Below are 13,189 nucleotides of genomic sequence, written 5' to 3' on the forward strand. Positions count from 1 at the left end.
TAACAGACTCCTCCACCTTATTTTCTACTGAAACTACTACTGAAAGATGAGTCATCTTTGGGCCAGAAGAGGTGAATAGTAATTACTGTATCATTACTGCACAGCTCCAGAAGCGTGGCGCCGTAATAATTCAATCAATATTGCCCTTTTGTCTTAACTTTACAAACCAAGCGTCTTTTCAAGGGCACACACCAACCCCATGAGACCAGTACAGAGGCATATTCCAGCAAACGCTTCCCTCTCCACCTCTCCATCCTTGCCGATACAAACAAAACCTAGTGCCCTGGTTATGCAGAGTGAAGTGCTTTGTGTTAGGGCTCACGTCCACGATAGCCCACAGCAGCTGGTGTTCTCACAGACCACTGCATGGAAAATGGGCTGATTTCAGGATTTAGCTGCCCATGGTGGATTTCTCACTCGGTGCTCATCGGGGCCGGAATCACTTTGAAATGGACTTGTAGAAGATAAACAGCGAGATTTTAAGTCCCCGGTCTCAGTTTTGTTATGTGCTGGTCAGTGTTGCTGCCATTTATCGTCATTATGCAGCTCAGACAAAAGCAGCCTGATTAGCATACAGACATTTAATATTTTCATTTGAATTGAAGATTCAAGCTTCAGTGTTATGATAGTTGTGATGTCTGGAATAAAATAACATGCCACTTTAAACGTCATCAAGGCCACTGCATCACAATTATAAAAAGTCAACAAAGACATTTAGCAGCTCTAACATTAACCCAAATGACACTGATATTATAATTATGTCATATGATGTACAACATCTAAATATATGAAACCTAAAGAGCGCCATCAATCAAAAAGAAAAAGCACCCCACTATCAGCTAACCCCACGCTAGAGGATAATTGGGCAGATTCTGGGTCCCCTCCTTACAATTGAGGAAGTGTTCCTGATTTGAGGCAGATATTTAAAGGCAGTGTGAGGGGTTTACAGACATTGTCTTAATATTACTGACTGGATCGGAGTCTGCACCAAGCAGTCTGACACAGCAGGCTTCACCAAAAGTTTTGATACTTGCATAGCTATGTTATACACAGAATTATGATCCCCGTGTCTCATAGCTCATCAGCACTCTCGGCACCTCCTTTGCTTATCTTTGCATAACTACACATCCTGGTCATGTTTCCTTTCTCCTCCTGACCATCTGTTACCTGCTGCCAATCTTCTGAGCGTGCCAGCTTCTGCCTCTACATCCTCTCCCTACTGAGTCAATCTTAGTATTGATATCATATTCTCCCTCTGTCCTTCTCTCTCTGTTTCTGTCGTCCTTCTCTATTTCTCACACACACACACACACACACACACACACTAGTGCAAGTGTGATAGAGCTGCAAAAGTCTTGGCAGAATGACATACAGACTTTGTGATTTAAGTCACGCTTCTTGAACATGTTTTATAAATTGGCATCTGGAATAATACTGTAAAAATGACAACCAATATTCTTTGTAATTTGGATATAGAAGATTAAAAAATAAAACTATAATTTATTATCATTTTAAGCAATAACGGAACACACCAAACTATAACAGAAATGCAATATAATAGACATAATTGTTTTCAGTGGTGTTTAAAGACCTTACATAATGAACCGTTATGTTTTTATTACCTTAGAATGAGCCTTTTCTATATACATACACTGTGCGCCGCCATGTTTCTATAGTAGCCCAAATGGACAAACTGCTCTACAGAGCACGTTTCATCTCTACGTTGAATACGTACAAAGAGGAGAAAAGGAAACAGAAGTAGTAGTAGCAGCAATAGAAGTAGTGGTTGTCTGGTTTGTTAGAAGAGACATGAAATTTGGACAAACGGAGGACAACACGTATTATTTAGCACAAGAGCCGACAGAGCTTGTCAGCCATCGTAGCTTCTCCTCCGCGCTTGAAAAGGGAGGGGTGAGCGGTGACTTGAGCAATTGGTTGCAATTCCCAACCCTCACCTCTGGATGCACTAAAACTTACACACTACATTTAAAAGATGTTAATTAGTGCTGAACAATGTTCAATATTCACTGCCAGTCTATTTTTGACGGAATCCACATCCTGCAGCGCAGAGCAGATGAACCAGGCAGGAAGTCAGACACAGAACGGCATAGAGAATCCAGTCGGTTTTCAAAATAAAACACACTTTGCAGACTCACGATTGTACATCAACAATAAACACAGTTACAAAAAAGACTACAGACAAAAAAAAGAAACAATTTAACTACATAGCCTACTTCACCATAGTAGAAGCAAATCAAAGATAACTGAACAAATAAGCAAAATCTGAACAAGTCAGCAAAATCAGACAGGCAAAACGCTCATATTCTGAAATGCTCCATGTGGCTATGTAACGTTGTTAGCCTGCAGAGAGTGGAATGGAACGGGCTCACATAGCTGTTATCCGTAGTTGAAGAACAAAAAATTACAAATTAACAACACGTTAACAACATGTGGGCTAAACGCTCCACTGCTGAAACACTACAGTGCGAGCTGACTCCAGACAAAACCTCGGCACAGCCACTGCCTGTGACCACTCTGATTGGTGAGTACGACTGTAACAGGAGGTGCATGGAGCTTGTGATTGGCAAACAGATCTGTCACACAAGGATGACAACGGAATGAATTTGTTACTGCATGACTGTTTAAAACAGGTCAGATGCGCTGTTTAATTAACCTACATTTTAATCGCGTTTTTTCAAAACGCAATTTTGTTTTGAAAATGATTCATCATTCATTTCATGTTGACCATAGCTAAAATAGCTAAAAAACTAATTAGCTAAAAAAGCTAAATCCCACTATGTTGTTACAGAGTATTGCAGCTGCTGGTAAACCCTGATTCTGGCAATAATGCCGAAATCAAAACCAGAACAAGTGGTAGTTTTCCCAATAGTAATATTTGCGATTCCACTGAAAAGTAGATAAACAATCATCGTGATATGACACAGCTCAATTTACTATAAACTTGATACCCTTTAACTGAGCCTATCTGTTCTCTCTCTGCAGATAAAATATTCAACTTCAGCCAAATGTGTGAGAAGATTGCATATTGTCTAATAAAAAACACATCCGTTTTTTCTCCCACACTCCATTACCGTACCTGTTTCTTGACAGGCCTCTACAATCACCACTCCTCCTGAAGCTGGTGGCTGGCGTCCACTCCAGTATATTAAGAATCTACAGCTTGCCTCAGGCATTTAAAGGAATGACTAATACACTCTTTGCAAACCAGTGAGAGACTGCTGTTAAACATTTCAACTTAAACAGAGTGATTCATGTGGGTGCCGTAATACACTGTGGTCAACACATTAAACAGAGAGGTCTGTTTATTCTGTAACATTTTCATCAGTAGTGTTTGTAAAAAATATTATAGTGTTTGGAAATGATTTTCTCCTGCTAAATACAAGCATCATATAGCCTTTATGGCAGTTAGTGAAATAAAATAAAAAAATACTTTCATAAGTTTTGTTTTTGGAGAAAAACAGGAATTCCATCAGTGCATTATGCATAACTAATACATAATTCACACAAAGATAAAAATTTCATCAAGGAAATATGATGACTGAGGTACACGCAATTACAAGCTTTGCTCACATCAAAGTAAAATAAACTGATATAAATAAGTGATGGAATGTAAAGAAACATGCATTCAGGCTAAGTTGTAAATGATGTTTTTTTTGACGAAAAAAACTACCCCACTGGCAAAATTAATATAGTATATAACATGCTGCTAATGCTTAAATGTTTATACTTTTTGTATGAAAGTCCACTCATGTTTTAGCTGGTTCAGACTGTCTCCAAACAGTTCGTCAGACCACAGCAGGGTGATTAGTCTGTTGCTGTGCTGTGTGCTAACCATGGCTATGTTTGCAGACCTGATAGGTGTCACACCAGATCCATTAAGAGGCATTTGCTCCTCTCCCCTAAAGACAGTATTTCGATATGTTCTCTTCGGTCAAAACAAGCTGCCACAGTGGCAGTGCCAGACCCCAGGGGACAAGGTGGCGTTCTGCCAGACAAAAACCTCAATGTGAATTATCAAGTGAAAGAAATGACCGAGACTTCAAATTATAAACTTATATATCATCTTCCAGTTTTATAACCCTTGAAAAATATTAACCATTGTCAAATTTTGGTACCAAATGCATTACATTTACTCAAAAGTGGAATATTTTACAGTGGCTGTACTCCACTATTGTACATTTTCTTAGGTTCAATCAACACATTTTCCTCTCAGCACTCTCTCAGTGTTACATTTACAATTTCACTTTTTTCACTTTCACAAAGACATCTGCTTTAGAGGTGAATTAGCCTTTTCAGCTAATGGCTAATTCACCTCTAGAGTCTATTAGCAGGGTGCACTACCTGCTGTTTCTCAAACTGTGCTGCTAATTTTAGATGACTCTCTGCTTGCTGTACATGCAAAACAAGGTGAACCACAAAAACAAAAGCATACTTAACATAAAGCCTTTATTTCAGCGCTACACACAGACAATGGAAGGATTTTTTATGTCTGAAGCTGTCAATCAAAATAGATTTTCCAATTTGTAATTTTCGTACGGTTTAATTTTTCACATTAAAGCACCAGAAAACAAAACTAGCCTTGTAAGTAATAATTTCCCCTGGGTATTACCTCTAACTAACAGTGCAAGAAACAAATCTTGATTAGTTCTCCTGTGATTTGTGTGGCACTCTGATATAGCTCATTTACTTGATAACCATTCCAAAACCAGTCCCATAAAACTTTTGATTTCTGTTGTTTCATTTGACACATTTCATTCGCCCTTTATGCAGGTAGATTTTGATTGATTTCTACAAATGAAATGTCAACTTGTTATGGATCAAACCAATTTCCCAGTGTTCCTATTGTTGCCTGGAAAATTGGGAAGGAATTCACCTGACAAAAATAATGTATTTTTATGCAGGGGTGAGGCAATACATCAAAATGCTGTGATTCTTTTACCAGACAGAAAGCAAACACTGATGTTACTTTCAGCATGCGCAGCATTTCATTTCGCCGAATTTGTCAATTATCTCGATACACACTCCGTCTGTGCATGCAGGGTTACATTCATGGTCTCCACTATTATGAGCCAGAAATCTGTTGTTTTCTTTGAGGTACATTGCAATGAGCCATTTCCAAGTGTGCTTAAGTTTTTCAGATTCAGCCCTAGGAAATGAAATGTGCCGTGTATCACTTTGAATGCATCTCATTTGAACTTATGAATATTTCAGGTGCTATAAGCTATAATAAATCTAATAGTCTCATGCAGTACTGTGGCGGGAAGGGGGAGCTGGTTACAGCAGCTAAATCTGCTGCTCTTTCCCCAATCAATTAGATCTGTGAAATCCATTTCTCTTTGCATGTTTGCTCTTGTTTGCAATAATTACAACCTCCACCCCAAACAGGCATGATAAACACCCCCTGATTTAGAAGTGTTTGTTCAGATCGGAGGGACCTGCTGCTTGTCTTGCTGTTTATAAACCATGGAAATCTACAGGGATTACACAGGCTCATCACCATCTGTGGCATTACTCCAAAACAGGTCTGCACAGAGAAGAGCCCTATCGGGGCACTGAGAGGAGGAGGCAAAGTCAGACTGACATATAATGGGCTTCTCTCACCTCATCTGCAGAACAATGCCATCACCGTTAATTGGGCTGTTGCAGGAGACAACCCCCCCCACCCCACACACACACACACACACACACACACACACACACACACACACACTCGGTACATTAATCTATACTCCATAGATTGGGACTGATTTTAATCATAGACTGTATAGATTTTAACTCATATTTGTACATTAAGAAAATCGCTGTTAGGTTTAATTTCTTAAGTATTTTAAATGAAACTACATTTTGTAAAGTTGCCATTTTCCCTGTTACCCCATTTAGAAAAACTTAACTGTGCTGTTTTTAAATGAACAAACAGCATTGATATAGGCTTACTGCATCTCATAACAATATTTTCCTTACTAAAAAGAAACATGATTTATTCTTGTGCAGTGAGACATTCTATTGTTAGCAAGGATTAAAAAAAAAAACATTGTAAATATTTCAAAACTCTGTCGTCTATTTTATCAAAACCAACATGTTTTGTTGGAACAACTGTGACCCACAGGAATTACACATACAAAACGCAACGCACTACAACAAACTTCAGGATACGTCCTCCATTACAATGCTTCATATCAGATAAGGATCATCTTGTAGCGATTTGTAAGAGAGGCTTTTTGAACTTGATTGACTTTTGATTGACAGCTGTCACAAATCAGAGTCCTAATTATTGACAACACTGTCAACACATCTGACAGTGACAAACACTGACAATAATAGAATATTTTGCAACAATGATGCTCATCTCAGGTATAAAACATAGCCATCAGGCAATCAAAATTCAACTTCTAGCCTCATTTTAGGCCTTGGCTCACATTTTATGTGCATGTATCCATGCATACACATCTGAATTTTAATTGGATGCAAATATACCATTAAAAGCACTATTGATATTCCTCTGATCCTTGACTAATATGCTGTATGCAGTATGCAGCAACAACCTTATTCTAGTAGTCCTAATAGTTAAAGAGAAGATTAGAGAAGAAAATTATCTGGTATTTCCATAAAATCTGTTCAAATTCAGGGAACTACAATGTCTTGTCATTGTCAGCATAGCAGTTAAATAAATTTTCTTATCGAGAGCCATGAGATAAACTTTTTTTACATACATAGATACACACTACTACATAAAAAAATCATAATATTTATAGAATTTTCCTGCAGAGCGCAAATATTCTCACAAATTATGAAAAAACATCTTCCTACATGTTATATGTTTAACCACTTTTAGTACGGTACCTATAACTGTCACACTCTGTCTCCCTTTTTTCTGTTTATTTAAAAATGAAATGGTGCTGCCTTGAACACCCTGTTATGCACTAGCGGACTGGCTGTCGGGAGAGGCCTGTGGGCCGTTTTGGCTTGCCGTTAATTGTCAACTTAACCAGCAGCAGCGATAACATACCAAGCTTTTTTTTTTATAAGCAAGCAGGACAGTCGGCGCATCCACCGTATGCGGTCACTGAACATTGTAATGTTCAGTCAATAGTTTTTTGTAGGCCATTCTTTTTGGACTTTTGCATTATAGGCCTATTCCTTGTTTTCACGTGATTTCACATTCCAAGGAAAACACTCCCTTGGAGGACAAAAAATACATTATTTTCTACTGCCTGCCAACCAATAAGCAAGTGATACACTGTTACTTTGAGTTTGTTTGCAATTTTTAACGGCAGAAATGCGGCCCAACACTTGCAGTTTGTGTTCATATCTTTCTTTTTCTTAAATTGAAAGTTGAATAAATAAAATAAGCAGTCAAATAAAATTTGCTTTTGCAGCGTCTCTATGGGGGAGTCGCGATGTTGGTCTGTTGTTTTGCCCTCCAGGTCACGTGACTGAAAACAACGAATAGGCCTACTTACTTTCATTGTTGCAGGTTATGTTCAAGCATGCGTGCGTGCGTGCCTCGTTTTTTGATATGATTGATGCTTGAATATAAAGATAAAATTTCAACATTTGAGCAAACTCTGTATATCTCTTTCTATTCTTTAAAAGTGTAACATAGGTTTATTTTTTGTGTCTAGCTTGTACATTTGTATGTGATATGATTAGTGTAGCTAACCTAATTTCTCTGGAGTTTTTTGAGGGTGCACCAATAGCCATAGCATACCTTGAAAACCCAAATGTCTGTAGATGAACATAGTTGCAAAGACTTTACCTGGTTTGGTACCTGTTACAACAAACAAGGGTTAGTCCACAAAAACCCGCGGTCTGGTGGTTTGTGTGAACAGGATAGCCTGAGAGTCAAATTCCCAGCCTGAATTATTGTGCCAGTCCGCTCCTGCCATTGTGTACGCAAGCACACTGCCTTTTTAATAGCAGGGGTTTACATACACATTGCTGCTGACTGGGTAACACCTCTGACACACCCACCAAAACGTACCTCAAAACCTGTTGCACACCATTTTGAATAAAGATAATGTACCTTAGCAAAACCGTGCATAACGTTTTCAGATTGAATGTGTGCGTCGGTTCTCAATTGCTTCATCTGCTCTGCAGATACCTGGACTTCCCCACTCACCTCCTCACCTGCATCTCGTTCCCTGACCAGCCACTCACCATTTATACCAGTGTTCTTCCTTTGATCTTTGCCAAATATTTATGTCATGTTGCTGTGTGTTTCATGTCTTGGTTCCCTGTTTATGCCCACCTTACCTGTGTGGTTGATTTTTTGCCTGTTATTGGATTCATGCCCGCTCCTTATTGGATTTCTTTGCCTTTGTTGCAGCTTGCCTCCAGACTCAGTTATTTTTTCCCCCACATCAGAATGTTGACAACTCTAATTTGAAGCACACCAGCTTTGCATTAAGTCCTGCCGCCTACCTTAAGCAACCAGCCTGCATCCAAACCATCCATTCAAAGTCTCTTTTCCGCCACTGTCCAGCCCTCAAGCCATTTGCTTGACATCCCGTCTCCCAGGCCACTTGCCCCTGAAAACCCTTGAGTCCACAGACCCATTGTAGTGTCATTTTGCATTCTTCTGTACTTGCGGGTTTGAGTGCCTAAGTGTGTTCATAATGACAATTATGGCAAAATGCAGTGCACTATGAGTATGCCTACCTTGATGGTGTACTTATAACGGTCAAGGTTCAGTGTGGAACACTGGACACTTCTAACCCTCAATGGTCACCATCTTGGCTACATTGCGGAAGGGGGAGGGACCACCAACCTATTTTCAAACTTGTGAAAATGGCGGCCAAGGTAGCTGCAGCGGTTGTGATTGCAAATAAAAGCAAGTATGTTAATATTTCTTAATTTTTAATTAAAGTGGATCAAGTGAGCAAACAACCTGGCAGATATTTTGGCAGGCGACAATCTCGATCAGATGTTCCATGCCACAGTCCAGCTGGTCCCCACCCAGAAAACAACACCATAGGTTGCTAGTTGAAGGGCTTAAAACGACCAAATTTTATGTTAAGAGTGACGTCTTGCAGCCGTGTGACGAAGTCCATGTGGAATTTCAGAGAGAACACCAAGTATACAATATAACCAGAAAATTCCTATTTTGGAGGTGGTGGGTAGGCTGTGTGATTAGATGATTAGGCGATCTTCACCTAAGTGACTGGAGGCCAAGGCCTCGGCCGATGTGCCTGTTCCCCTGTGTTACAATGGGGACCAAAAAACATTTGTCATTTTGGAGAAAACACTCATATGTCGTTTTGGGAGTCATTGAAAACACTCGTAGGTCGTTTTGAAGATAACCTTTTCTGTCGTTTCTATACGAGTATGTGTTGCAGAGACAGTCTCCCAGTCCCTTTTCTCCAGCCATATTTCTATTTTCCCTGGTCCTTCAGCGCTATTCTCCACTAACACACCATATGCCCTCCGACTTTTCCTTATTTCCCTATCACCTGACTGACCCACTATACCCACTACACACCTGTTCTCACTCCACGGTCTTCTTTTGTTTCTTGCCAGATTGTTATGTTGCTGCAGTGATTCATGTCTTGGTTCCCTGTTTCTGCCTGCCTTACCTGCATTACCTGCATACAGTCATGGCCAAAAGTGTTGGCACCCCTGAAATGTTTCCAGAAAATCAAGTATTTCTCACAGAAAAGTATTGCATTAACACATGTTTTGCTATACACATGTTTATTCCCCTTATGTGTATTGGAACAAAACAAAAAAAAGGAAAAAAGCTAATTGAACATAATTGCACACAAAACCCCAAAAATGGGCTGGACAAAATTATTGGCACCCTTTCAAAATTGTGGACAAATAAGATTGTTTCAAGCATGTGATGCTCCTTTCAACTCACCTGGAGAAAGTAACAGGTGTGGGCAATATAAAAATCACACCTGAAAGCAGATAAAAAGGAGAGAAGTTGACTTAGTCTGTGCATTGTGTGTCTGTGTGTACCACACTAAGCATGGACAACAGAAAGAGGAGAAGAGAACTGTCTGAGGACTTGAGAACCAAAATTGTGGAAAAATATCAACAATCTCAAGGTTACAAGTCCATCTCCAGAGATCTAGATGTTCCTTTGTCCACAGTACCCAGCATTATCAAGAAGTTTGCAACCCATGGCACTGTAGCTAATCTCCCTGGACGTGGACGGAAGAGAAAAATTGAGGAAAGGTTGCAACGCAGGATAGTCAAGATGGTGGATAAGCAGCCACAAACAAGTTCCAAAGAAATTCAAGCTGTCCTGCAGGCTCAGGGTGCATCAGTGTCAGCACCAACTATCCGTCGACATTTGAATGAAATGAGTGCTGAAGTGGCTAGCAATGAGTCCAGATCTAAATCCCACTGAACACCTGTGGAGGGATCTTAAAATTGCTGTTGGGAAAAGGCGCCCTTCCAATATGAGAGACCTGGAGCAGTTTGCAAAGGAAGAGTGGTCCAAAATTCCAGGTGAGAGGTGTAAGAAGCTTATTGATGGTTATAGGAAGCGATTGATTTCAGTTATTTTTTTCCAAAGGGTGTGCAACCAAATATTAAGTTAAGGGTGCCAATAATTTTGTCCAGCACATTTTTGGAGTTTTGTGTGCAATTATGTCCAATGTGCTTTGTTGCCTTCTTTTTCTTGTTTGGTTCCAATACACAGAAGGGGAATAAACAAGTGTATAGCAAAACATGTGTTAATGCAATACTTTTCTGTGAAAAATACTTTCTGTGAAAAAATTTCAGGGGCGCCAACACTTTTGGCCATGACTGTATTTGACTTTCTGCCTGATATTAGACTTTGGATTCCTGCCTGCTCCTTACCAGATTTCTTTGCCTGTGTTGGACTGGACTGCTTCTCTGGTTTTGACCCTGGCCTGCCTCACCATTCCATAAGCTTTTGTACCTTTTTTAGTGTGTGGAAAAAACACTGAACTGCACCAGCTTTGGCGTCTCTATTTGGGTCCTGTTGCTTGTTACCCCACTTGCACCATTCATGAAAATAACAGAACCAGCCAAGATTTTTAACCCCTGTTGTTCCAGATCACTTTTTTTAAATGGTAAAGGTAAATGATCATCCCATCAGTAATCTGTGCAATGTTGTTGTTGACATCAACATGTACCCATGATGACCCTGTGTTAATCCGAGTTTGTACACATGCCAAAAACTAAAAGTGAATGTATGTTCAGGCTGATCGGGAGTATAAGCATCCCTTTCCAAATGAGCTATGACCCCCAGCTAAGTGCACTGACCACTAACTAAAACCAACTACAGCAACTAACCAACAAATATTGTCTGGGTTACTCCCCGCTTAATTGCCAGTAAGTATCTGTACACTACAGTGTAAACCTTAAGTACAAAGCCTTAGAGGAAGACAGAAGCAAATTAGAGTTCTGACATTTTTCAAGGTATCAACAGGAACATGTTCATAATATCAAACATATCTATTTAACCTGAAAGTTGGTTAATAAGATGCCAATAACATTCTTTGTGGAATTTAAATCCATGCATTGACCTTCTCGTTTCCTTGTTCATTTCTACTTCAGTTTTCTTCCATAGCCCAAAGACATGCATGTTTTTTGCTTATTGCACAATGCATACTGGGATAGGATCTCCCTGCAACCCACCACGGGATGAGTACGAATGAATGGACTGATGAAAGATTTGTTGTACTGAATAATATTTCATCACAATCATATTATAACTGCAGTTATATCCTTCCATGCCAGTGTCACAATTATTTTATAATCACTGAGTATGGGATGAATATAATGTCACATTTCTAATAATCTAAAAGGTTTTTTTCCAAGATTGAAATTAAGTTTTGAGGGCTTGCATAATAATTTTGCATAAAAAGCACTAGCATTTGCTCTTAGCCTATTGTTTGCTTACCAGGTTTGGTAGGTAGGTAGGTAGATTTGTCACAATATAACAAGTTATTGAGGTTGGGTATCGTTTAAAACTTTACGATACCAGTACCAAAACCAGTATCCTTAAAGTGATACCGATACCAATTTAGTACTTCATTTGATACCTTGCATAAAATGCCACCTATTGAAGCCATAGTAATTGATTGGTAGCCTATAATTTTATTGTTGTCATGAACAAGCAAGGTTGTTTTATTTTTTCTTGTTTCAAATAACTTGCATAGTGTGGGGAAACTGTGTGCAAGTGTTGGGAAACTGTATCAGATTGCTCCTTATCATAATTAGGTCATCTTCAGTGGTAGTATTATCCTATAAAAGTGGATTGGATTGGAGTAGTATTATCCTATAAGGGGAAAGACTACAGCTTGAGAGGTTTTTTTTAAATATTTGAATGAGAGGAGTGAAATAGTTTAGTGAGCAAATAAGTTGTGGGAAACAAATTTAAGGTAATTTTTGATACGTGTGTTGAAAGTAAACAGTGTAAAATTTTGTTAACTTTCGAACATTAAACTGAACTGAATGATCTCCGCGAGCGCTTTTTTACTTTATTGGTGAGTCCCAAACCTCCTCCAAAAACAACAGTAACAAGTATAAAACGAGTAAGGAGTCAGTTTAAACAAGTCACTTAACTACACTAAAGACACAAACAGAGGAAAAGAGGGGCTGCACATCCAGCCGATCAAACCAACTACACTTGAAGCAGCCGCAGCAGGAGGCTCCCTGAGTAAAATCAGCTGATCGCTGCTGCGCCACAAAAGCGTTTAATTGATGTGACGGAATACAGTAATCAATCAGTGACAAGCGATGTGAATAGCAAATAAAAATGTACAGAGAAGTGTTAAATGATACCAGAAGATGTAACCAACGGAAAGCCAAGCTTGTGGTGATAAACTTGCAAAAGTGACAAACATGCCTGAGACCGCAGCTGATGGTGAGCGAAAATTACGCATGGACTCTGTGCGTGCAGGCCTTTTTTTATACAGTTTATGGTGCAGGCACAAAAGGGGTGGAAAAAAAAGGCGTGCTCTTCTTTCTTTCAGTGTGTGTTGTTTGCCTGTCTGGCTGCAAGCAAAACCATACAAATAGTAATTTTTTTGCCGTGATCTGGTTACAAAAAGTAGGATTGTAGTATCAATCAAAAGTACTGGTTTGACTGGAGACGTTTCCATTCTACTTGATACTGGTCTGTTTCCGTCGATAAGGTATGGAGTAGCGATACCCATCCCTACAGGTTATATAGTGAAATTTAGTTTGTAAC

The sequence above is a fragment of the Micropterus salmoides genome, unplaced genomic scaffold (assembly GCF_014851395.1).
Source record: "Micropterus salmoides isolate LMB-PRFRI ecotype aquatic unplaced genomic scaffold, ASM1485139v1 Ms_hic_scaffold_3, whole genome shotgun sequence".
NCBI classification, from domain to species: Eukaryota; Metazoa; Chordata; class Actinopteri; order Centrarchiformes; family Centrarchidae; genus Micropterus; species Micropterus salmoides.